Below are 25465 nucleotides of genomic sequence, written 5' to 3'. Positions count from 1 at the left end.
ATTTCATCTTGTTGATATGCAACCTTAGGCAAACTGAAAGGCCACACATTCGAAGTGATACAAATGAAGATTCAAAATTGTTTCTCCACAGTACTTAAGTAGACACAAATAGAAGAGGTGCAGGGATTAAGTTCTGCTGCTTCCATACATATTATGGATAACCTATACAGGGAATTTCAGATTTGCAATAACCCAAAGTCATTAAGAAGGTTTCATGCACATTCAAGCATGCATACATAATTCATGCTAATTGAATACATTTATGTGAGCATACATAAAATGGAAACAGGTTGCAAGTTATTAGAGGAATAAAAGAAATTGGTGCTTATAGCATGTGTTTTATGCTTCCTTCTAATTTAAAGCCAGATCATTAAAGTATAAAACTGGTTTATAATTCCTGTAAATATGACTAAAATGTGTGTGCTCCCCAGCACATGTTTAATCTTTCTTTCTTTGTTTCTTTTTTATTTTTAAACATTTATTCTGTTTGAAATCTTTCATTATGTCATATTATGGTATTACATTTTTGTGGTGAAATGCCTTCTAATAGGGATTTGATATAAAGGGCCACATTTCATTGAACTACATTTATTCTAAGTGGAGGTTCATTGGAAGAATTAGATCAATTCCATTGCTGCTCTTGCACACTGCTACATTCTTGCTGTATTATTAGACCATTTAAAAATGTTTAGTTACTTCAGGCATTAAAAAAAAAATCTTCCCCCTCCAATATTTTGTTCAAACGGGTAGTATCTGTATGTGGGTGGTGGGAGGAGGGAGAATGGGTGTACGTAACTGTTTATGCATCTTAAATCCTAAAGTCTAAAAAGGATTTTTTTTTAAATCATGCCCAGTGGTTTCTATTATACGAGGAAGGTTACAGGACACATGATATAAGGCATGTCAGCAGGGCCATGTGATGACTCTGTGGAAGTATATAGCATATGCAATATTTCTATTAAAGAAAATACAGTGAATGTATTAATGTTTTCTTTTTCCTGTATTTAAGTTAGACATTATTGTATTGTTATATCTGTGAATTACAATTGTTTTATTCCTCATAGGGCTGATGGGTAGATAGGTGAAGTGTTGTCACTAATGGGGGAAAAAAACAACCTAACATAATATCTGAAAGTCACAAAATACTTTGTGGGTAAACTGAAGCTTCATAGACCACTTCCATAGACAATCTGTTTTAAATATTTTACATTTAAAAATGTAGCATATTTTAAAATATACTCTAGTGATTTCTTATTGTGTCTTTTTCTGTTTCAGTTGAAGACACAAAACCTACACAAGAGCGATGGTGAGATTGTAATTTGTTCTGTGGTCAATGAGGTAATACCCTAACAGTTTACTTACCATAGGAAATAAGAGTTATCCAATTTTCAGAGTTTATTTTTTCTATTTTTCAGTGGTTAGCTCATGCCTATTTATAATATTAATAATTATTTATTTTATATTCACTTTTGTGTATTTAAGAAAAGTTAGAAAAATATAGACTTGGTACAAAGAGCATGTGATGTATTCTTAACCAAATTGAATTGAATTAAGACCGTTTCCTTTTGGTGTGCTCTTCAGTTTTGTTTTTAAATGAAACAATCACCTCAAGCCTGCCAAAATTACTACTGCAAGATTATCCATGTAGTAATTATTTGCAGGCTTGTGTTAGTATGCTATTCTAAATTTTATATGACTGAACACCATTGCAACAGCATTTGAAATTACTACCATGATAGTCTTCTAATACCATGCTACTGTCTAATATCAACTGTTGATGTTGATGCTTTCCTTTGTCAAGTTGTTTCTACAATATCTAGATCCTTCTCACCTTTCCTTAAAAGAAAAAACTGAATCCCAAGTGACTTTCCCCTTGTTCTGCTACTGTGTTGGTTGTTGTCCTTCTTCGGTCAGCCCAACATGTTTCAGTTTAGGAACCTTACACTTCCATTAGACAGATTTCTCTGTATTACAAATAGTCAGTATAAATCTGCTCTGATGTAACAGAAATATACAGGTTTTACAAGCAACTTTCACTAGGGCAGGGTGGTGATGCCACTGTATGTTGGGCAGGACACATGAGAATTTCACTAAAGCCCATTCAACTCTTGAAGGTTGAACCTGCCACAAAGCTCGATTTTTGTTGTTGTTGTCAGGTTGGTTAGTGATAATCCAGTGCGATGTGCCCATGAATCTGATGCCTAAGCCAGAATATCAAGAGTAGTTAAAACTTAATTCCCATATATTAATCCTTTTGAAGTATGTCATGAAAATATTGCCAGTAGCTGTCAAATTACATATGCATTCTGAATATAGTCAGTTTAACTGCAGGACTGCTTCTCTCTGAAGATCTTACTATCATGTATACCAATTCAATTTATTTTTATGTCTCATCTTTCACGGTTTCACAAAATATTCAACAGTAAGAGACAGAATAATGAGATAATGCTTTACAGAACTGTGTAAAATGACTTGCATACAGATAGCAAGGCAGAATCAGAAAGGTGAAGATGGACATGAGTTAAAGAAAATAGAATTTACAAGCAGCAGGGATATAAATAAGCATTCTTGCAAACTCATTATGTAAGTTTGCAAAAATAAGAACAGGGAAAGGTGAGGGAATAAGAGCAAGTATAATAATCTAATATATAATAGCAACAACAATATAATATATAATACAACAATAATATGATATACACTAATAACAGCAAAATAAGAGCAAGAACAATAGGAGTAAGTATAATCATTCATCATCAGTCACAGACTAAATCAAAGAATTTTGTTTAAAGGTGAGCTTTGTAGAGAGAATTTGATTGTGCAGCTTGAAGGGAGGAAGATCTGGAAAGAAAAACTTAGGAAAGGTGCCTAGGAAGGGGTACATAGACTTTCAGTAACCATGTAAGAAAGTGAGAGAGCGTAGCTGCAAACAAAATTAACCAAACTGACATAGGCACTTCTGCTGGGGTAGTTATGTCTCCACTGGAGGTGTTGTCAAGCTACACATGTCTTCCGAGGCCATGGTTTTCTCACAGTGCTCACTGCCTTAATTATGCCAGCAAAACTTTGTAATGTAGACCAAGCCTGAGTCAAAGAATTGCAAAGCTGTTACATTAACTGCATAAAAATGACACTCAAGGATGAAATAATTGTGGCAATGAGGCATCTTAAAAGAAGAAGATAGATGGAGTAAAGAACAAAGCCAAGGGCGCAGAGCCTTAAACCGTGAAGAATGAAGGGAGATGTAATGCCTGAAGGAAATGAAAAAGGTTTCAGAGGTGGAATCTAAGCAGGAAGAGAGAGCATCAAAGAAGCTGTTTTCTTGTTTGAAGGATTCAGGAAGGATAGAATAAATAATCAGCATTGTCATGAAGATAAATTAGGAGAAGAAAGAAGGATCCGTGTCCACTGTAGAAAATCAGGTCATTGATCACCTGGAGAAGAGCAGTAATGTGAAAGGGTCAAAAGCTAAAGCGAGAGAGGTCAGAGATGCTGATCTCTGAGAGATGGTCAGAGGTGAGGGAGAGGCCATCTTCCCCAGACCATTCTGAGGAATAATCATAGAGAGATAAGATGGTGATTAACAGGCAGAGAAGGGTGGTTTGAGATGATTGCGATCTCCCTCTGAGAAGGAGTTTCCTATGGAAGCAATGAAAGAAACAAAGTTAGGGAAGCAGAAAATGATGTGTGAGGTTAGGAAGGGACATTTAATGAAGTGAGACCTGTAGGAGCAGGAAATAGTGGGGAAGGAATAGATTTAAGATGAGAGTGGTAATATTTAATGTCTTTAGAGAGAGGCAAGGATTTTTGGGGAATGTCTTTTATTGCATCAACTGCATCGTTGGGATAAAGTTAGACGAGCTTTTGAATGCAAGGCATTCTTCTTCGTGTGACCTGAAACTACTTCTTCAGGCATTTAGGTGACCTGAAGAAGAACACCTTGCATTCAAAAGCTTGTCTAACTTTATCCCAGCTATCAAGTTAGCTCAATAAAAGATATCTCCTCAGAACATCCTTGCCTCTCACAGAATTCCTGGACCATCGTGGCTACAACAGCAGTCTAATATCTTTAAAAAATTCACGTCCTGCACAAGAAATACACTGAACGCACTACATCATTCTTGCTGTAACTTCTTTTACATGAACAAGTCCATTGATGAATTTGGCCCCCAAAATGATTGAAATGCTCCAAAAGCTTCTTTTTTCCCCGTTAAGTACTTTGATTGGTTAGCAGCTCTGGTGGAGCAGACCAGTCACCCATTGTTTACTTCCCCATAAGTAAAGTATGAGTCTGCCTTTCCCTGTTGAATTTTGAGACTTGGAAGATGTCCCTAGGGATATGTGAAATCCATCAGATATTAAACAAGCACCTTAGCGTTGAAATGACCACCAGCATAATCATTCATTTAAAGTTAAAATTCAGTCTGCTACAGACTCAGAGACTTTAATGCTAGACAGGTCATTTCTATTACTTTGCCCAACCTCTTGTGGGACTAGCCAGACAACCTCACCAAATAATTGTGATGTTAAGGCCCCCGTTCTATGTAAGTTGCAAACATAACTTAGGAAAAGAGGTAGTCTTGATTTAAAGAGTTTGCATGATCTCTGCAGATTAGGAACAATAAAAAGTTGGCTCTTTACTTTGGGCTGAAGTGTTAGGTTATTTTTATAAATAAATAAATGACAGTGCCTATCTACTGGGGCTCCACTCCTGGCCTGGCTGCTGACTGGGGTTCAGGAGCCCAATTCTACTTCTACCAGCTCCTGCAGCCAAGCTGGTTCCAAACATCCTGGCACCTGCCTTTCCTTTGGATTAAACCAGCAAGGCCAAGAGAGGTGCATGGGGAAACTCTGTCTCTGTATACACTGCCCAGGCTTTTGTACCCTGGAGAGGTCAATCCAGCTTCACTTTACCTTTCAAGCGAGGATACATTCAGCAAGCTGATATCCCACTCAGTGTAATTCTGTTGTCTCCTGAGACAGATGCCTACGACTAAGCATCATTTACATCTTATGGCTGGGCAATGAGAGAGATTTCACTTAGCGGGGAGGATCAAGATAAGGGAGTCTTTGCAAAAGGTCCATGTAGCAACCTTTGCTCAGCTGCCTCATTTGTGAGTTATATCTGATCATTCTAGATTGAAAGTAACTATGAGAATGAATAGGATTTGATATTGGCTCCCGTGATTGACATGTACTTATATGGCTGGAATCACAATTATATTAATACAATTGCATCTACTCTAGAGCTTTTACTAGCATAGCTATAATGGTCAAAAAAAATCACGCCCCTAATCAACATAGCTGTGCCAATAAAACTTTGAAGTGCAGAGCAGGCCGCAGAGAAATTCACACAAATATAATGTCTTTCAGCAATTAGAGCAGTTACTTACATGGAAAATAATGTGTTGCCTCATATTCAAAAGGGGTTGGTAACTTCGGAGGCCCAGCTCATGACACCTTAAAGAGACCTGTTTTTTCAACAGTGAGTGGTTGGTAATTTCCGAAAATCAGGATCTTTTGAACAGCTTTAGGGTTGGCATTCAAAATTTAAGCTAATCAGAATCACATGTCTCTTTGACTATTTAGGCCTTCATGTATTTTATTTGTCAGATTTAGTCAGATGCATATTTTGTCCTTTTTGAAAAGAGTTCATTGTCTAATTTTGCCCTTCTGTTCTTTTCTCACCTGTTCAGTTTATCTCAAGTGGGAAAAGTAAACCCCCCAGTGTAAGACCAGACAGGTCTTCATTTACCACCTCCATATGCTGTGTTGAGCACTGCACTAATCCATTGAAATTGTTGGAAAATACCAAACATGCAGACAAAGCCTTGTTACCTCACTGGCTGGCTGACAATCCACTGTTGGTCATGGCTTCAAGGTTGTCAGTTGTTCATCAGTAGTTTTCAGAGATGTATTGATCCCATGCAAGTGATAGCTTGAACTGTTTGTGAGACTTTCTGCCATAAGACTGAGTCACCAGCTGATCTTAGATAAAAAGCAGGCGTCAAATGATGCAGATCTATGTTAGGAAGCTATGCAAAGAAGCATGCCAAAAAAGATAAGTTTGCGGTAGGAGCAGCAATAGGAAAGCTGCAGACCTCTAATGCATATGTGTCTGTGCAATCAAGTAAAGAAAATGGAAATCCCGTTCCAAACACTTGAGTAGGACCATAGAAAAGTAGGGCTGGAAGGAACCTCACAAAGTCATCTAGTTCAAGGCAGGATCATCCTTGAGTAAACTATCCCGATCAAGTGTCTGTCTAACCTGTTCTTGAAAATTTCCAGGGATTGAGATTCCAACTTCTATAGGGGCTGTCTGTTTGTCCTCTTCTCTCCTTCATTTACATTCATTCCATGCTTCATTCATTCATTGGAACAGACTTGATTACAGAAGGTGATTATGCTTTGTACTAATGAGGCATTTAGCATGTCTTTTACTATATCTCACCTTTAATACAAGGCCTAACGCATACGTGTACAGTTTTAATATACACTGGAACATCCACTATAATGTGTTACAATATCTAATTACAACAGAAAGCCTTTCCTGTTGTGCTGTCATATCAATAATCTAGTTGAAAATCTTCATATGCCATAGCTCTGTTTTTTCCAGATGCATCTGAGTTTGATATACAGCTACTATATCGCTAGTAAGAAAATAGTATTACTATATTACCTAATAATAAAAAGCCAAACTATTAACATAGTTGCACTAAAAGCACAATGACACTCAACATATAAATTCTGACATGAATTATTATTGTTTACATAGACCTCCCAGCAGTCTACTAAGTGCAGTGTGCCACTCCAAGTTTATAGCTATGCATGCTGCTTGAGAGAAAGTATACTTTTATGTGTAAAACTGTGTTAAAATGTAGATTATAAAAGTAACAGTGCAGAAATAAGTTCTGATTTGTGCTTCTCTTCATACTATCATCCACTTTAGCAAATCAGAATATACATTTGAAATGCTAAACCTGAAATCAGGGTGCACAGTATCAGTGCACCCTGGCTAGAGGGCTTCCTATTTGAAAGAGTCCATCCCCTTAAAACTACCCTAAACTACTTTAACACTTGCATTCTTGCTCAATAGAGAAATGAATAAAATATAAACTTATCAGACAAGCTAATATTGCTTTCTTTGGAAAAGACAAGATACTATTAAGCTATAAACAAACGTCACCAGATGAAGTGGACTAGTTGTGGTAGGATTTGTGGCCACCACAAAGGCCAAGGGGTACATCTCTGTAGTGGGGAACCTCACCTTTCCCTGCTTATAAAGACGTGCCTGAGAGGTTGCCTGGCATATGTCTCAGTAAAAGGGGAAAACCAGGCAGGTACCCCTGGGGCCTGAGGGGCCTAATCCTGCATAGGAATTCCTGGGGCGCACAGGATCAGGCCCTGCAAGCCCTGGGAGTTCCTGCCTGGGGTGGCTGGAGAGTGCAAGTACCTTTGGGCTGCTCATGCTCGCATGCTACAAAGCAACCAAACGTTTGACCCAATACAGTGACAGAAACAATTACCACCTTTGTGATGGTCATAAATTTGGGGCATTTGTGGTGCAACAAGGGGTACAAATGTCTGTTTGCTTGGCTTTTGTGATGCCATAAAAGTTTATGGTGGAACAAAGGCATTATCTGGTTCTACCCTTAGATAATGAAGTTATATTTGAACAGTGAAAGATATAAAAGACCCCTTTAGCACTTTGATCTTCATACCATGCTTTCATCATCTGTTCACCTATATCTGTAGGTTCTCTACCTGATCTATGAGGTTGGGTCTGTTGATTTTAATTTTGAAAAATTAATTGACTTCATCGTGATACCGTAGGTCAAGTTATGTGGCTTAAAAGTGAGAGGGTCAGTTCAAGAAAGCAATGATGCCTCCTCTGCTTTTCAAAATTAAAAAGATCCTTTATGAACACTTAAATAGTACTGTGATGCTTTTTATGACCTTGCAGAAAGGGTGTTAATGTGTTTCTTAGCCGTCTACCATCTGATGGAACAACTTTTAGCTTTTCTGTACCCTGGAACTATTGGATCAAAATCTGAGCTGCCTAGATCCTATAGAGAAAAAAATTGACTGAAACATTCTCTGTATCACTCTTACTTTCCATGTGCATAGCCCATTTAGGTCCATGTAATAAAAATTCTTGTTAATGGTAAAAAAAATATATAGGTAAAGAGTTTTTTGGAAATGCAAACTATTTTTGCAACCTCTTCAGATTTCAGGCTGGCCTTTGTGAGAACAAAAGCGAGTTTCCTCAGGTATAAATTGCCACCCTACAGCCCCTAATCTGTCTTTCTGCAAAAAAGGTGACCTGTGACCTTTTACAATGGGTCAAATTCACAACTGGCTGTGGATATCTGAGGTTTTTACATGTGAATACACATGAATTGAGGGGTAATTTCCTCAGAGTTCAAGTGGCAGCCCTGGCTCTCCCTATGAATCACCATTGTTTCAAGTGCAAACTTCTACCCTTTCCCATTCTTACTAAGCCCTTAATTCTAATAAGTGCTGTCACCAGATCTCTGCATTTTAACAGTCTTCTGAGGATAACTCCCACTACCTTCAGCACACAAAAGACTTATTCTTGTTTATGGGAACAGAAAGTACCTCACTCCAGGGGTGAATCTGCTAATGCCTTTTCTTAACTGCTGCAAAACAGCTCAAGGCAAAACCAAAGCAATTGCTAACAAGTCTGGCAAACATGGTTCTTGTATTTTATGTCGTAAAATAATGTTTGTTTCAGTCTATCCTGATTAATTTTTAAAACTTCAGGTCTGGGCTGCTCATTTGGATAAAATGGATAAAAAGCTGGTTAACTGTTAGATCACAAAGTAATTGTGAATGGGGAATTGTAATCCAAGATTCAGGGGGAGGAGGTGGGGGAGGGAAGGGATCTTGTGTAGGGATAAATTCCTGGACCAATGCTATTCAATATGTTTATTAATGATCTAGAAGAAAATCCTGGCTGGTCAAATTTGAAGATGAAAAGGAAATTGCTGGATTGGTGGAGCGATAGAGAATAATCATGCTTGGTAATGTGGGCTCATTTGAATAACATGTTTTAGTACAGCTGAATACAATTTCATACATCTAAGAATAAAATTGTAGGGCACCCTTGTAAGACATGGAACTGCATTGTGGGAAACAATGACTTTGAAAAGGACTTAAAGGGTCACAGTAGACAACCAAGGGAATGTGAACTCCCACAGTGATGCCATAGTTAAGAGATTCAAAGCAGTTCTTGTACATATAAGAAGGGGAATAACAAGTAAAGGTAGGGAACTGTAACCTCTGCATTCAGTATTAGTGTGCCTTTTAGTGGAAAACTACTTTGTTTTGGCACCCATACTTCAAAAATGATGCTGAAAACATTGAAAGGATTCAGAAAAGAGTTTTAAAAAAGACTAGAAATTTGAAAAAAGAACAACCTTATTGCATGAAAGTAAAGAAACTTTCTGTGGTTTATCCAATTGAAAGTTATGCATCAACCAGATCTGCAAGTGCCAACAGGGATGGAGTTGAGATTTCTGACGCTAGAGCTCTTTAATTTAACATAAATGCCCCTAACAAGAGCTCATGTTTGAAAGTGAAGTCAAACACATTCAGACCCAAAAAGCAGAAATTCTACTACCAGCAAGGGTAGTTTACCACTGGAACAACTTCCCTAGGGCTGTGGTCCATTCTTCAATACTTGAGGTTTTTAAATGAAGATTAGATGTATTTCCCATAGATACACTTCAGCTGAGATTGTAATTATAGGTTTGCCCATAAAATATTCAATGAGGGTTTTTGACCTGTGTCCTTCAAGGGGGGCATATTAGATTATCACAATCCTTCTGACTAAAAAAATATAGCCCTTTAGGGGTGCTGGCAGACATGGGAGGGAAAAAAGAAATGCGCTTTACCAGAAGCAATGGAGTGTTACTTTAACTTGGCTCTGCAGGGTCTGTATAGATTGGGCACCTCAGCGCGGCTTTTTGAGTCAATCAGCTATTAGATAAAAGCACCCAAAAAAGCCCCGCTAGAGAACCCAATCTATACAGATGTTGGGTGGCCAGGTCCAACTAATGTGCTGCCTCTTCTGAGCATATACTGGGCTTAGCACGGGAGCATGCCAAGTTTAAAGTCAAGCACCATTAGACAGCTGTAGACATTTAGAAATAGATATTTCTCTCGCATAAACTGATGGGGTCAGTAATATTCTTTATGGTTATGCTTGAAAAAGAGCATGTTGATTTTTATCAGAGGTTTCAGAATGCCATAAAATATTTAAGAACCCCCAAATTTGTTATTTTTGTGAAGTTGGGAGCTGGGGCTGAAAACTGAGCAAGTACCTTTTCCAAGCCAGCAGTTCATCCCAGTCTATCAAAGAATTTCCCTGCTACTGTCTTACAGTAAAAAAACCACAAAAAACCATCCTGCTCTTTGGACATAAAGCCATTGTCATAGTTAAATGTAGACTTACAATAGATGCCAAAAGAAGGGGATATGGAGTCTGTTTACTTAACACTGAAATTGCCATTCCTTTGTTTCCTCCAGTACAGAAAACAGCTCAGGGGCATTGATGCATACAGATAACATGTGATGACCAGGGCTGTGTTTGTCACAGCTGTCATACAGGTCAAGGAGACCTTGAATATGAAAAAATTCTGTAACTTGCAGGATATGCACTGCCACCCAACCAGAGGGGAGAACACATTGTAGGGTTACCATACATCTGGGTTTTCCCAGACATGTCCTCTTTTTTGATCCTTCAGTCTCTGTCCAGGTGGGTTTTTAAAATCTAATCAAATGTCCAGGATTTTGCTCAGCTCAGCCCAGCTGTGTGAGGGGAGTGGGTGCTTGGCAGCACTGAGAGAAACTGGCGGGCAGCAGGGAAATACCTGCCCGGGGGCAGCGGAGATGTCCACAGGGTCTTGCACCTACCGAGTTCAGTTTAGTTTCTCTGCCTCAGCACAAAAGGCACTCCCGCGATCCTAGAACCTGTCTTTTTCTATCTTTTTCTCTTGCAGCAGCATCTGATTGATATGGGGTGTGGGACTGCAACTTGTGGATGGGGCTGGGTTGTAGGCAGCAGTCCACTGTGTGAAAACGGTTGTGGGAGGAGTGGGGGGCACCCGGGAAATTTAAGGAGCAGGGGGCTGTGGCTTGGAAGTGAGGCACTGGGGACTGTGGGTCCAGAGTGCAGGGCAGGAGTGAGGGGCATCAGCAGGGTGGAGGAAGCTGCGGGTTGGGAGTAAGGGGTGCCGGCATGGCCCAGGGGGGCAGGGTAATGCAGGTTGGGGAGTAAGGGGCACTGGCAGGGATAGGGGTCCCAAGGTCGGGAGTGAGGGGCCACAGCAGGTCTGGGGGTCTGTGGCTTGGGAGTGTGGAGCAATGCAACTGGCAGGTCCAGGACACCGTCATATCACTGCCCCTTGCAATTATATACCCTTCCCACCCCCCATCCCCACGCGCATGACAGGTGTCCTCTTCTTGGGAACTGGAAATATGGTAACCCTACATGTTGGGCAATGGGAAATGTACTTCAGCCACATAAGGAGCTGTATAGGAGAGAACAGAGGTATTAAGTCTTCAAACTACAACTTGCTTGAGACATCTCAGTAAAAATGCGTTCAGTAAGGTTATTTATTTCTTGTAAGTATGCTGCGAGCATTCTTTTGAACCTTTCTGTTAAAATTGCTTTTTTCAAAATCGTCCCATGAAATTTACTAGAAATTACTTTGCCAGCATGATAGTCTTACCAATGAAAACACCAGTGTCTGTAAATTTGGACAAAAAAATCTTGATTTACCAATGTATACAAATATTTTGAAACGGGGATGGTATGTTTTAAAATTTTGCCTTTTTCTGAAAAGATTTCATGGGTTAAACAACTACTCTTTGAATTTATTGCTTCTGAGAATTAGATTGGTTTGGAAATATACTGATTACATTTTTTATTAAATATGACATCTGTCATAAGAAAAAAAAGAATATAATTTTGGAGCGGGTAAAGAGATTTAAGTATTGGCAAGAATCAGCACTGAGAAGTAGAAAGCATATAACTCACTAAAATGTTGAGACTGCCATTTAAAATAATGACAAATAACTGATGTAAATATACAAGCACATTGTTAACTCTCATTTTTGTCATAAACATTAAAAAGGCACTGAATATTTTTACAGACTTTTTAAAGTTCATTCTCCAAATTAAGAAGTATTTCATGCATTGTGTGGGCTTAAAATAAGTTTCATTTTGTCTGTTTTGAAGACTTTTTAAATAAAATGATGGGGGAGGGGGTGTTCCCTTCATTAGCTGTTAAAATAATAGTAAGGGATAAGTAAAGGCTTAAACCTGAAAGCACCTGAAAAAAGTATCAACTAATATGGAAAGGTAGAGAGCAAACTTTCATTTATTTAATGAAATGAATGACATGTGTCTATGGACTTTTGAAACTGACTACGGGCATAACACATTCTGTTATTGCCATCAGTTCAAATACTACCACTGAGCACTTGCAACCTCTGGAGTGGAAATAAGCCACTCTTCCTCTGTGCCATAACAGAATACAATGCATATTGAAAGTGAGAGGGGAAATATGACAAAATATAATTAGGCAGAGTGGAATTTTAAACAAGGCCATTAAGGTAACCCCTGAGCCCTTGAATAAGAGTATTTGAGGGATGGTTTTGAGCTGACAGAGAAAAAGAATCCATTTTCATATCTACGATCACACATTGTCTCCAGTAGTAGTAGTGCCCAACATGCTGGTGCCATGCCTCCGATCCAAGGGAGGAATGCCACCTACTGCACCACTAGTAGCACTTCCCACAACACCTTGGTTTGGTTTCTTTAACAGGAACCACCTCCAAGTATCAACCATGTCCAGTCCGGCTTAGTGTGTGAAATGTGAATGTATCAAATTCAAAGCCCTGGGTAACCTGGCTGTGTGTAATGGTGATTACTGTACAATGGCACAGAAATGTGTGTTAAAGGCAGAGTGATTCTTTTGTTACCATGGGCACTAGATTTATAATTAAAAAATGCTAATTATAATAGATTGCAATAAAAGTAAAATTAATAACTCCCCATGTAGCATTAGTGTCATCTGCCCTGGATTTGAACTCTTCATTGCTATGAGTGTTCAAATACACTGCTACTAACGATTTCTTCATAGACACACTAATAATTGATGTAATATTTCAGTTTTATTCCCATAAAAATTAGAAATGTCTATAAAAATATTAAAGCAATAAAACTCTTCATGCCTCCTGCTAAAAACTCCACAGTATTTCATCAAAGTCACTCGAGCAAAAAATTTCAATTATCTGTCCATAAATATGGATGAAATAAAAAATAACTCTCATATATTTGTCCTATAAACTCTTCTGTTCATTCTAGAGTGATAAAAATATAACTTTCTGTATGGGGATCTTGTCTGACAGCTTTCTTGGGAACAGTAAAAGCAAAAAAAATATTTTCTTGTTTGTTTGTCTCCTTTCCCAAAATCAGAAAACTTCAATTCTGTAATTAGCTAAATCTCATACAGTTGAGTATATTGGATGAACCTCATCTAGAACCTCTACCAAATGTTCAGAGTGTATAGATTTGCCTTCTCGGTGGTCATTTGGCTGATGGGATAGATATATTCTCTCCATGGAATTGGTTAACACCATAATATAAGACCCTCTTCTTTATGCATAGCATATGGCAAAAGGAATATTGAAATGTTGATTAAAATATGAACCTACAGATTTAGGTCTGACAACCTGAATTCATGCTCTCAGTGTGCTGCTGTAAAATGTGAATGATTCAGACCATACATAATTCATGCTGCACATCAGGAAAATCCTCCAAAAACACTATCTTAAAATCAGGGAGAACTGAAAATAACAGACAAGGAGAGAAGAAAATGCAGATTACATCATTTAAGAAATATCTTGGCAACGTTCGGCTAATTCTAAGGTTTCATTAGAAAAAGGAAGTTCCTCTCTTTCCATAGCCACAATTCAGCTGTAGAAAGGTGTGCTGCTCCTTTAGTAACAGCATTATAGAAAACTGTCTCCAAGCTAACAGCAGCAAATCCTCCCACCAGACCCTATTCACTCTGTGGTCTGATTGTCCAAACAGAGCATTTATGCCCACAAAATCCCACTGGTTTATTAGTTCAGCAGTGGATGCTTCTTTTTGGAGCCCTCTCAATGAGGCACGTGTTTCAACTCTTTCACCTAAAATGGTGGCACAAATTATTCTGGATGCTACACCCTATTCTTCACTGCAAAGTTAACATTAGTTGTAACTGCCATTTACCCTAAATTAGCTCTTATCCTTGAACTGAAGCCTTTATGTACAGCAAGTTGCAGCTTCTAATTTGGGTTGGCTGGCCCAAGAGAGGGTATAGCCAGGAGCCCAAAAGTATATGCAGCCCAGGAGATGTGCAGCCTCCAGGTCTGAACATCTAAATTAGCCTGGCCAGAGTACAAGCACTCTCAAATCACAGCATATCTGTCTTACTCTTTTCCCTTGTTTCTGCACATAGCCACATGAGGATATATTCTGTAGTTTTGGATTGAGATACTCTTGGGCTCTTCCCCAGAAATTTATCAGTATGGGTGATAGGGGTGGGAGAGCAGACTAAAACTTGGATAAGGCCCTAAGTTAACTGTATAGTGAAGATATATCCTGCGAGAACCCAAATCATTGACTAAATTGACTACTGCAATGTAGCTGCAGTCCAGCACAAGTCAACTCCTGCTAGTCCTCCATGCCTTTATAGAATCATAGAAAATGAGGGTTGGAACAGACCTCAGGAGGTCATCTAGTCTGGCCCTCTGGTCAAAGCAGGACAATCCTCAATTAGATCACCATTCATTTCTACCATTTATTGTGAAAAATCCACAGCATCTGCTCTTATTCTAAGACTCAAGATTGATAGGATGCAACTCTAGTGAGGCTAGGGCCACCCGTTAATGAATACAGTACCAGTTTAAGCACAAAAACCTGAGTGGCATTTTGCAGTATGATTGCTCTTACATGAACTAGGCAAACTTGAAAAAAATAGGTGCAACCCTGGCACAACCCATGTGCCACGGTGCTACCTGCATGCCACGTCCGAGTCTTGGAATCCTGGGGTGCCCGGTAGTTTGAGCCTCATTTGTCTCGCCTAGAAGCTGAAATGGGGCTTTCCAGCAGGGAGGGCCCCTTTTACACTTACAAATGCTTTGTAACCACCAATATAATTATTTACAAATATTTAATTTTATACAGAATAAGATATAACTAAAGCAGATACAAATGACAAATTCCTACCAAAATAACTCTATATACAGTACACAAAAGGAGCACTGGTGCTGTGGGGATAGTCACTTGGGTGTGTACTAGGGCTGTGAAAAGCTTCAGTCATTGATTTGATTTGGAGAAGATTCGGCCCAATTTGGCTTCTGAATTTCCGAATCTGAATCAAATCAGGAGACCCTTTAATCTCTCCAAATTGAATCAGAAGCCTCCAAGTTGATGTAGAGAAATTTGACAATTCGGCCATAGGCACAGCTTTACAAGTTTTTTCTATGTACCTTGAGGTCCTCGAGGTATGTAGAAAAAAACATATAACTCTCTGTCTATGGCTGAATTGCTGATTCTCTGAATCAGAATTGAATCTTCAGATTCAGCTGAATCAAATTGGGACAATGATCCGAATCAGTGAATCACTGTCCCCCAAATCAGGCTGAATCCGAATCCAAATCAAATACAGCCCACTTCGCACACCCCTAGTGTCTACAGAGTTCACAAACTAATAACCTCTCAGGTGTGATATAGGATAAAGGAGAAGCGTAAACAATTAGACATTGAAGCACTAATAATTAAATTGCTTAATATTTACAACATGAGCTTTTGGTTACTTATTTACAAACACTACTAGTGACCTTTATGCACAAAGAATTTACACAGAATCCCCAGCTCCTCCCACCGCACCGCACCGCACCGCATCATGGTGAGTCCTTCGTGGCTGGGGTCCTCCCGCATCAGCCCAGCCATCACCGCACTGCTAGCAGCTGCTGCCACATCTGGGTCCCTGCAACACACAACGTACACTGGCCCAGCTCATGGGTCCGGCACAGTGGGGTGTTCAGCTCAGGCTGCAGGCCAACACATATACACTTCCCCACGGTTGAACACATGGGTGCACTGGGTGTGGCTCTCCCAGCCCACACCCTCCTTTAGGTCACACACACACACACACACACACACGGATGAACTGGGGCGAGTTCCACAAGTCTCGCCCCCCCTTGTCTGAGCACTGGGATGGGCTTCCACAGCTACACACCCTTCCCTTAATCGAGTCTGCTGCACATGCGAGCTGAGGTGAACCGCACCGTGCCATATGTAGTTCTGTAAGTGGCAAAATGTGCATCAGCGCACAGAAAATATCGGCAGTGCACTTTTGAACTAAAGCACTGCTGAGGTGTTTGTGTTCAAAAGTGCACCACCGCCATTTTCTCAGTGCTGATGCACATTTTGCCGCTTATACAACTGCATGCATTGCAGCACTGCAGTGCATACATGCATAAAAATGCCCGCGAGGTCTGTGTCCAGGACAGTTTCATTTTGCCCTGAGTACAGGGTCCCCATTGGGACAAGTTTCCTTTGCCCTAGTATCAAGTCTCCAAAGAGACCAGCCTTGTCACGGGAGACCCTCCGGTCTGGTACATGACCCTTCAATGTCTGTTACATCGGGAAAGACCCATGTTTATAATTTTCTCGGTCCTCTTTTCCCCTTTCTTTCCACTTGTTTCTCCACTCCTTGTCCTCTGAGGCATATTCTTCCTCATGTCACGTTATCTCTCCAGGTAGATGAAGCCACCTCATTGCTACAAAATATATGACTCTACTCAAAATACGTCAAATCCTAACTGCCCATCATAGGCCTCAGATCAACACGATACTTAAGTGCACAAGTAATCCCACTGACTTCAGTGAGACTGTTCATATGCATAAAGTGAGGCATGGTCTAGTACCTTACAGAATTACAGTCCAAGAGAACCTGAATTGTAATCAGTAAGAGGTCTGTCCCTCGTGCTGACTGTAGGGTGATGAAATTTGCTGATGACTCTTCTGTCCAAGAGGACAGTAGTAGGAGCCCAATGCTATTTGTAAAAGAATTCAGCAATCAGGGTAGGATCTCTTATGTACACTCCTCTCCTTTTCTTTCCTCACATGGTTTATTCGGAAGATTTATCTTTTCTGTTTATCATAAATAAATATGCAGGTTGCTGGAAGTGCTTTTTATATGTCATGCTTGTTATTGTACTTGGGAACAAACTGATGCTTTATTCTCTTTCACAGCAAATTGTCACTGAGTATAGACTGTGCAGAGCATTGAGTTTTGTGTGTTTTCTTTGTTTCTTTGCAGAAAAATGAAGTGACAGGTGCTTAGCCTCATTTTTCATGCTAGCTTTGCCATGCCATTTTCACCAATAATGAAGGCAGCTGCCAGAGCTTGAGGAAATCAGGCGAAAAATTCAGCTGGCAGGTAGACCCAGTCACTTTAAGAAATGTAATCTTGTGTTAGCAGATGGTAATTAAAAGGCAGAAGAAATAAAATTTTGTCTCAGTTTTCTGCACTGTTACATCAATTAAATCGGCAACCAAAATGCAAGCAGAAAATATAATTTATTTTATGTGCCTACATGATATGATTGTATGCAAATTTAATTATTTGTTTCGCAAAGATTGTACCAGTTTTTTTTAAACCTAGGCAAAATAACTAATTGCCAAAGAAAATGGATGAATAATTATTCAACTGCAGTCTCGAGGCCTTGCAGATACTACATGTATTTAATATCATTTTCTCCTTGTTTTCCATCTATTGGTAACCCCAACATTTGGCTTCAGATTTCAGCTATTTATTTTCCAGCTTTCAGTAATATCAATTGTAATCTCATCAGTCTCAGCGATTCTTAAATATAATTGGAAAACTACCTTACTTCAGCCCTCAGGAGGCCCATCCTGTTAAAAGAATAGATCCAGAAACTCTGGGACTGAACCTGTTATACCTGGACAAAGTTTGCTGGCAAGAGTAGTCATGCTCTTGTAGGAAAATAACATTTGACTTAGGCAGGTATCCTGAGTTTTCTCGTCTGTTCCCACCATTTTCATAACATCCCACTCCTTGAGGACAAAACATGGCAATTCCTAAAACATTATTTGTCTTTCTGACTGCTAGAATCATGGGAAATGTGCAAATCAAGAATCTGCAAATTTGCTGAAGTGTGAAATAATTACATAATTAAAGTTCATTATGGTATTGACAAAAATGAAACACTGCCTTATGCCACTGTTTCCATTACAATCCCTAATTTGCAGGGATTCGTAGATTGATTATAAAAATTGTACAAGCTTATAAATTACCATATAAAGCTGGGCTGGAGTGATTTTTCTGAAAGTCCCCTTGGCCATTTTTAAATGTATAGAGATACATAAAAGGGTAAAAATGGATAGCTTCAGACACTTATTTTGTGCTTCTACTACTCTATATATGCTTTGTTCTTGATGTTCAAATCTTGAGCCCTTTTGTATGTACCTTGTGTAAAATCTAACAAACACTTTACTTAAAAATCATGGTTTCTGTCCTGTGGACCAGTTCCTGGTTGCCAGCAAGCACAATAGTCATTTTATTGTTGTATTCATTGGGATAAGGACCATTTTGGCAAACATTTTTTTAAAAAATTAAGCACTTAGGGTAAATAAAGATGCAAATGCAATTCATGACAGCTGGACTGAGCAAGCACATTTTAACACTTCAGATCAACTGTTAAAATACAACCTAATCTGGGCTGGAAAAAAAAAGCCTCTGCTAAAAAAGATGTAGAATACATCAGAGTATTAAACTCTAATGACGCTGTATTAGATTTCAACTACCCCTAATGATTGCATTCATACTATTTTTGCTTTCAATATTGTAATAATCCTAAACTTTTTCATGGGATAGAATGTGTTATGGAATCTGTTTGTGACTCTGTTGAATGATGCACATTTTTTGAAGAAATTAAAACTAATACAGTTAAAGTGAAAAAAAAAGTGATGTGATACTTTTGGAGAGAACCTTATCCTTCCTTGCCAGGAGTGGATAAATCTGTTGTGAGTGACAGCATGATCACTGGTTGTGAGATGGATAGAGACCATGGTCTCTGTTCATGCAAGGTTGCACAGAGGTACCTGCAGGTACAGTTTAGCCACAGAGGGCTCCTACAGATATACAGGGGGCTTCCTTTGTCGCGCTAGAAAGCCAGCACATTGGAGCAGACTCGATTAATTGAGTCTGCTGGAGCCCAGAATTTGATGCACTCTGGCAGCCTTCCACGTCACATGTATCTGTGTCCCTGCACTGAAAAAATAGTGGCAGGGCACTTTGAAATAAAACATATTCAATGAGCTTTAGTTCAAAGCACCCCACCACCATTTTTTCAGCATGGGGACACTGATACATGTGACCCATGGGTGCTTTTAATTAGCACATCTCACTAACTAAAGCACCCAGTGCTGCATCCCAGAGCACATGTGAAAATCTCCAGAGTGCAAATGTTTGGCAGCCCTGGTTTTATTTTTAGAGACAAAATACTTCTGGGTCACAATTTCTAAACTAAGTGAGGTTACTAGTGATTGAAAGCATTGCCATCTGACAGCTGGGGCCTGTAAGAAATGAGCTTTTAGTCTCATTTCAGTAATTCTTAACTAGGTGTCCTTATCACAAAATAACCCTGCTATCCCAGTTACTGTTAATTGGTACTGTTGGTGACAATCTCAGACTGAAGGTGAAGGTTTGAATGGAAATAGAAATCAAAGTTGTTCTTGGCCTTTGGAAGCTAAGGTGGTCATGGATGAGGTCCATCTGCTGGGTAATACGAGGAAGCATAAAGAGAGGATCTCAGTTGCTAGTGAGGTGCCTTTCAGAATCACAGCATTTGCTAAAATATTAAATGGTAGATAAAACAAGTAGAGTTCCAGGCCCAGCGCACAGGAGCTAGTGTGGCCTCTCTCTCAATTTTTACCATATTCCAGGTTTGTATGCAGACCCAGTGCTTATGTAGATGAAGGAGCACAAGTACCAGTTAGTGCTGAGCACTTTGCAGCAATGTTCTCAGAAAGCTGCCATCCTATTCCCTGTCTCCACTGGCATCCTTGCCTACAACTTGCTTGATATCCCGTCCCTGTTCTGTGTCAAACAGAGATTGCTCGTCTTCCCAAACTGTGCTGTGGTTCTGAGACAGGGATAGATCTTCACTCAAGCCTTAGGCTGAGACCACCACCTTTATTTGTCCATGTGCCCTAAACCAAGCTGGCAAGGTTTTTTTGGGTAGATGTGATCTCTTTTATTAGACCAGCTGCGTAGTTGGAAAAAAGTTCTGAGCAAGCTTTTGAGCGCAGTCACTTAGAACCATGTGTTTAAAGGTTAAAGGCTAAAGCTTATCTCATCTTCCCTATGTCTTAACTTTTAACTTCCTAGCGCTTGTCATTTTGTATCACTGTTGTAATGAGGTTTAAATGCTATTGTATTTAATAGATTACAGATGAACAAATGGAATAAAGGAATAAATGAGCCAAAGAAAATGTGAAAGAAACCTTCCTTATTAGGTCTCAGCTATATTGGGTTGCACTTGGTGATGTTATTTATTATTTCTCCTTCTTTTGACAGCCACTGTCATTGTACTTCAGCAGCTAGAAAGAGTCCTGCTCTGGTAAACTATTCTCTTTCCCTAGACACTAAGCAACTTACCTTTAATTTGTTTAGTCACTGGCAGTGGCAGGCCATGTTTGTACTTGGCTATCCCACACATAATTAATATGTAACCAACTATCTACTAACTCGTGGGACAGTCAGGGGCGGGGGGGGAATGTCTTGCCCCAAAGCCCAAGGCTACTACCTTTGCACTCCACTAGCCTCTGCTAAGACCATACTTCTTTTTTTTTTAAGATGGGGGTTGAGAATGGGTTCTTCCCCAAAAAATTAAGGGTCCCTTATGTGCAGGAAAAAAGGGCATCTCAAGTCAGCAAAATGTCAGAGAAGAAGTGAGCATAAGAAGCACAAGATCTGGAAATCGTAAAGGCTAAGCAGATGCAATTAATAGTTTGAAAGCCATGATTGGTATTTTCAAAAGTGTCTAGTGTTTCTTGAAGCACCAGAAAGAACTCCTGTGATTTCAGAAAGACCTGAGGAACTAAGCTGCAAAATCAGGCTCCTCCAAGATGTCCATTTGTTCAACCACAATCTGTGTGTGTGTGTGTGTGTGTGTGTGTGTGTGTGTGTGTGTAAATCTTGGCATCAGTGGCTTGTCACTTAGACATCATTCAGAAAAATCATTTCTCCATCTACAGCTCCTTAAAGACAGAAATATTGGCAACAATTTAGAATATGGCTGATGGCAAAGGGAAGGTAGACTGACAGCCAATTCAGAAGAGCTAAGAAACCTGTTAAAGAAGAGGATAAGATGCGGAGTGGAAGAATAGTTGAAAATCAGTTTGACATTTTCCCTTATAATACTTGCCCTCAGTCAGTTCATGCAGTAATACTAATTTCTCAGCAGTGTGTCAGGTACATAAAGGAGCATGACAGCCTTCTCTGCTTACCCGTCCTGCCTCCTAGATATTACCATTCATTATCATTATGATTATAACTAACTTGCACCAAGTCTGATCCAGCTTCCACTGAAGTGAAATGGCAAAAAAATCCCATTGAGTTCAATGGTGAAGGCTTAGGCCTAAAGTTTGTGATGTAGTATAGTCCCAGTAGTTGTCTGTGGCCATATTTACATTGTGGTGACTGGGATTTACGTTCTGATTTGTTAATGAAGTGTGGGAGATAGGCAGCTATAAAATAGTAGCTACTTTTACCCCATGCAAAAATGAATTTTATGTCTTTTTTTTTTTTTTTGTGAGCACTGATATTACGAGTTACCAGATGTAGCCACTCAATCAGAGTAATAGCTTTTCTTGGACAGTGTTTTGCTCTAGTAGGTAAACCTCAATAATTACTTTGCCACCATGCTCAGCAGAAAAAATATCTCATCCAGACTCTGATTCTAGTTTGTTCAAGTTGATAGGAAACTGATAAGCTGGAGTTTCAGTGCCTGTGACATGTTGTTATCACTCAGCACCATTCAAATGTAGAATATTTTAAAATCAAATCTGTAAGTCTGCACGTTTCTTTGAGGGAACGCGTCAACAAAATGCTGTCAGTTCCTTGCCTCTTGACAAGCTGTGCAGACTTCAAAATGTACTGAGCTGTAGCTTGTCCATCAACTCAGTAAACGTCCTCTTTGGGGTTATTGACAGTTATTTTTTAAAAAGGGATGAAATAGATTGTAACTATATCTTATGCTTAAGATGTGTTCTCAGTGGATAGTGCAGAAGCTCCAGGCAGTGAATTCTGGGTTCCAGTGACAAGGAAACCCCATAGACTTTCACACTTCGTTCATTTGAATTCAAAGAAGGATAAGGTGCCTTGAATGGCAAAAACAACTAATTGAAAACTGCTTCCCTCCCCTCCCTGTCTTGGAAAAGGAAACAAATGTTTAGAGCATTTATTTAGGCTGTGAAATGTCACCTGTCTTGATGGTTCTTGCCACTGTCATTATAGCAGGTAATTTTCCAGCTTTTCAAGATGCATAGCATTGTACTGGGCACACATTCTGCATTATGAGAAAATCCTTTACTCCCAAGGTATTTCTGCTTGCTATTATTTCCAGTTGTTGCAGGCTGGCTTGGCCAGGGAAGTTCAGCTGTTTCTGGTTTGTACTGAAAGGGACGTTAATGATTGGATTCAATAGATTTAGTATTTTGTATGCCATCTTACTACATTGTTAGGCAGCAATAACTTGTCAGGAGATAAAAACATGATAAAGAAGCCTTGCTTCATAGATTTACACGCACTAACTTGCACACTTCCATGTGCTTTTCTGAGCTGGTGCTTCCTTGGATTCAGAAATGGTCTTCTGTTGGCCAAGGTCTGACATCTGTACGTTTCATAAGTAACACAAATAGGCCACTGATATTAAGATTTGATGAAAATGGAAGTAAGAATTCTCTCTTATGTAGATCTTCCATTTATTTAGTGCAGAACTTAATCCTGAGTTGAATGCAAAAGCTGTGAAATTTGACATTTTCAAGTAGATTTATTTAAAATGCATATGCTTCAATGGCTATCTTTTGTTCATAAATTAAATCTGATTTTTGTGCATTCCATAATAGCCTATACGTTTATTTTTCCTAGCATAAAAATCCCTTCTGTAATGTCCTTCAGTTAGTGGAAGGCAGAATGGTCTCCCTGAGAGGCAGAGAGATTAATTTGTTTCACTGGTATTTCATACTGCAAGATGACAGTCTTCTCTGGCACACAGTAAGTTCACCACAGTCCGCAGTATACATGAAATCATAATCAAAGACAGATGCCTTTCCCTGTTATAAATAATCATTGCTTCTTGCCTAGGCCAGGAAAAATCCTTGTTTAGACTGGTCTTACTTACTTTCTTGGCCTCTGTATTTCCCTTGGCCTTCCCCTTTTTCATCTTTTCTCTGTCTCTAATTCTTGATATTTGCCTAAGGAAATAAAAGGAATGGGGAAAGTATTTCTTGGCACTCTCCATATTCTCACTGGATTACCCTATAGAGTGAAATTAAATACACATGACATATAAAAGGGAATGGCCTTTAATTTATAGGAAAAAAAACTGGTTCACAATAAATCTGTGCTTTCCTGTTTGTTCATGTGTTTGATGGGAGCATGTCACATGCTTCTGCAAAACCAATATAGGAGCTCTTTGTTCAGAGTTAGATTCATTTTCTGGAACCAGTGAAGTATTTCATGTAATATCAAACAGCAAATGATGATAAACTTTTAAGTTAGCGATCAAATATATTTGATCTTAAGATAAAACAGTGCATTACAGCTTAATAGGAATGGGGGGGAGGGGGTTGTTTATTCTAAATGGCACAGTCCCTCTGCAAATGAAGTGCATTCAAATACTAATGATATTTCTCAGATCTGATGGCACTGAGCACACAATTTCTGGCAGGGTTGGGCCCTAGCTGATTATGACTGAGCATGCTGAGTCCTTAATTCAGCAGCCAATCTACTTAAAGTTCCACATCAGTTTTCATTCTAGCATCTATTTTCAGTTGAGCAAAACTTGTGTTAATTTTGGCCCTTAGAGTTGAAATTTACTTGTTAAATTTTCTCCTTATGAAGGTTTAAACAAAATCTATTTCTGAACATAGGAGACAGGATAGGAGAAATATGCCATTGAAAAGATTTCTTGTGACCTCATCTTGATTAGCCTTGCTGCAGAAACAGCAAGGAATTTGGCCTGGAAATGGCCCTTATGGAGAAGTGGTACCCTTCAGTGTCCAGTGAAAATTGGTTTTGATTAGACTGAGGCATGACACTGAAAATTTTCGGTTGTGCTCTCCCAGTATGTTCTGTATGGGGTTTTCTTTTGTAAGGTGTGCAGCCAGGAAGACTGCACAGTGCACCCCCTGAGCCACGGTTGCTTGGGGCAGAGTTAAGGTAGCACAAACATAATTTGAGTTCCAAGTGCTTATCCAGGTAGTCTTCATAATCTCTTAACACAAGCTTTCATAGTTTCTAGGGTCGGAAGGGACCTCAGTAGATCATCTAGTCCGACCCCCTGCCATGGCAGGAAAGAGTACTGGGGTCAAACAACCCCAGCAAGGTGTTCATCCAGCCTCCTCTTAAAAACCCCCAGGGTAGGAGCCTGCACCACTTCTCTTGGAAGTTGGTTCCAGATCCTAGCCGCCCTGACCGTGAAGTAGCGCCTCCTGATGTCAAGCCTAAATCTACCCTCTGCCAGCTTGTGACCGTTATTCCTGGTCACTCCTGGCAGTGCTCGGGGGAACAGGGACTCCCCCAGTGCCTGCTGGTCCCCTCTGACTAGTTTATAACAGGCCACTAGATCCCCCCTCAGCCTTCTCTTGTGGAGGCTGAACAGGTTCAGGTCCTGTAGCCTGTCCTCATAGGGCCTGCCCTGTTGTCTCCTGATCATACGAGTGGCCTCCTCTGGACCCTCTCCATGCTGTCGACATCCCTCTTGAAGCGCGGCGCCCAGAACTGGACGCAGTACTCCAGCTGCGGCCTGACCAGTGCCGCACAGAGGGGGAGGATCACCTCCTTCGACCTGCTCGAGATGCATCTGTGGATGCATGACAAGGTATGGTTGGCCTTCCTGACTGCATCCCCACGCTGCCGGCCCACGTTCATCTTTGAGTCAATGATGACTCCAAGATCCTTTTCCGCCTCTGCCCTGACAAGAAGGGAGTTCCCCAGCCTGTAGGTATGGTGCTGGTTCTTCCTCCCCAGGTGCAGCACCTTGTACTTGTCAGTGTTGAAACCCATCCTGTTCTCATCCACCCACCCTTGTAACCTGTCCAGGTCCGATTGTAGCCTGTTGCATCCTTCCAATG

The 25465-nt window shown here is 39.9% G+C and overlaps 1 long non-coding RNA gene across 1 annotated transcript in view; it reads left to right on the top strand.

The window, feature by feature from the left end:
* Positions 1-25465, top strand: part of LOC149852156 (uncharacterized) — a 559043-nt gene that overhangs the window by 461403 nt on the left and 72175 nt on the right. The window contains exon 8 of the long non-coding RNA XR_016439340.1: positions 1276-1338. This is a non-coding gene — a long non-coding RNA (uncharacterized LOC149852156). The remainder of the gene's footprint in view (positions 1-1275; positions 1339-25465) is intronic.

This window comes from Crocodylus siamensis, chromosome 15, assembly GCF_052110815.1.
Source record: "Crocodylus siamensis isolate JL-2025a chromosome 15, ASM5211081v1, whole genome shotgun sequence".
Classification (NCBI taxonomy): domain Eukaryota; kingdom Metazoa; phylum Chordata; order Crocodylia; family Crocodylidae; genus Crocodylus; species Crocodylus siamensis.
The sequence above is the reverse complement of the archived record's forward strand: the minus strand, read 5'-3'. Positions and strand labels throughout refer to the sequence as shown.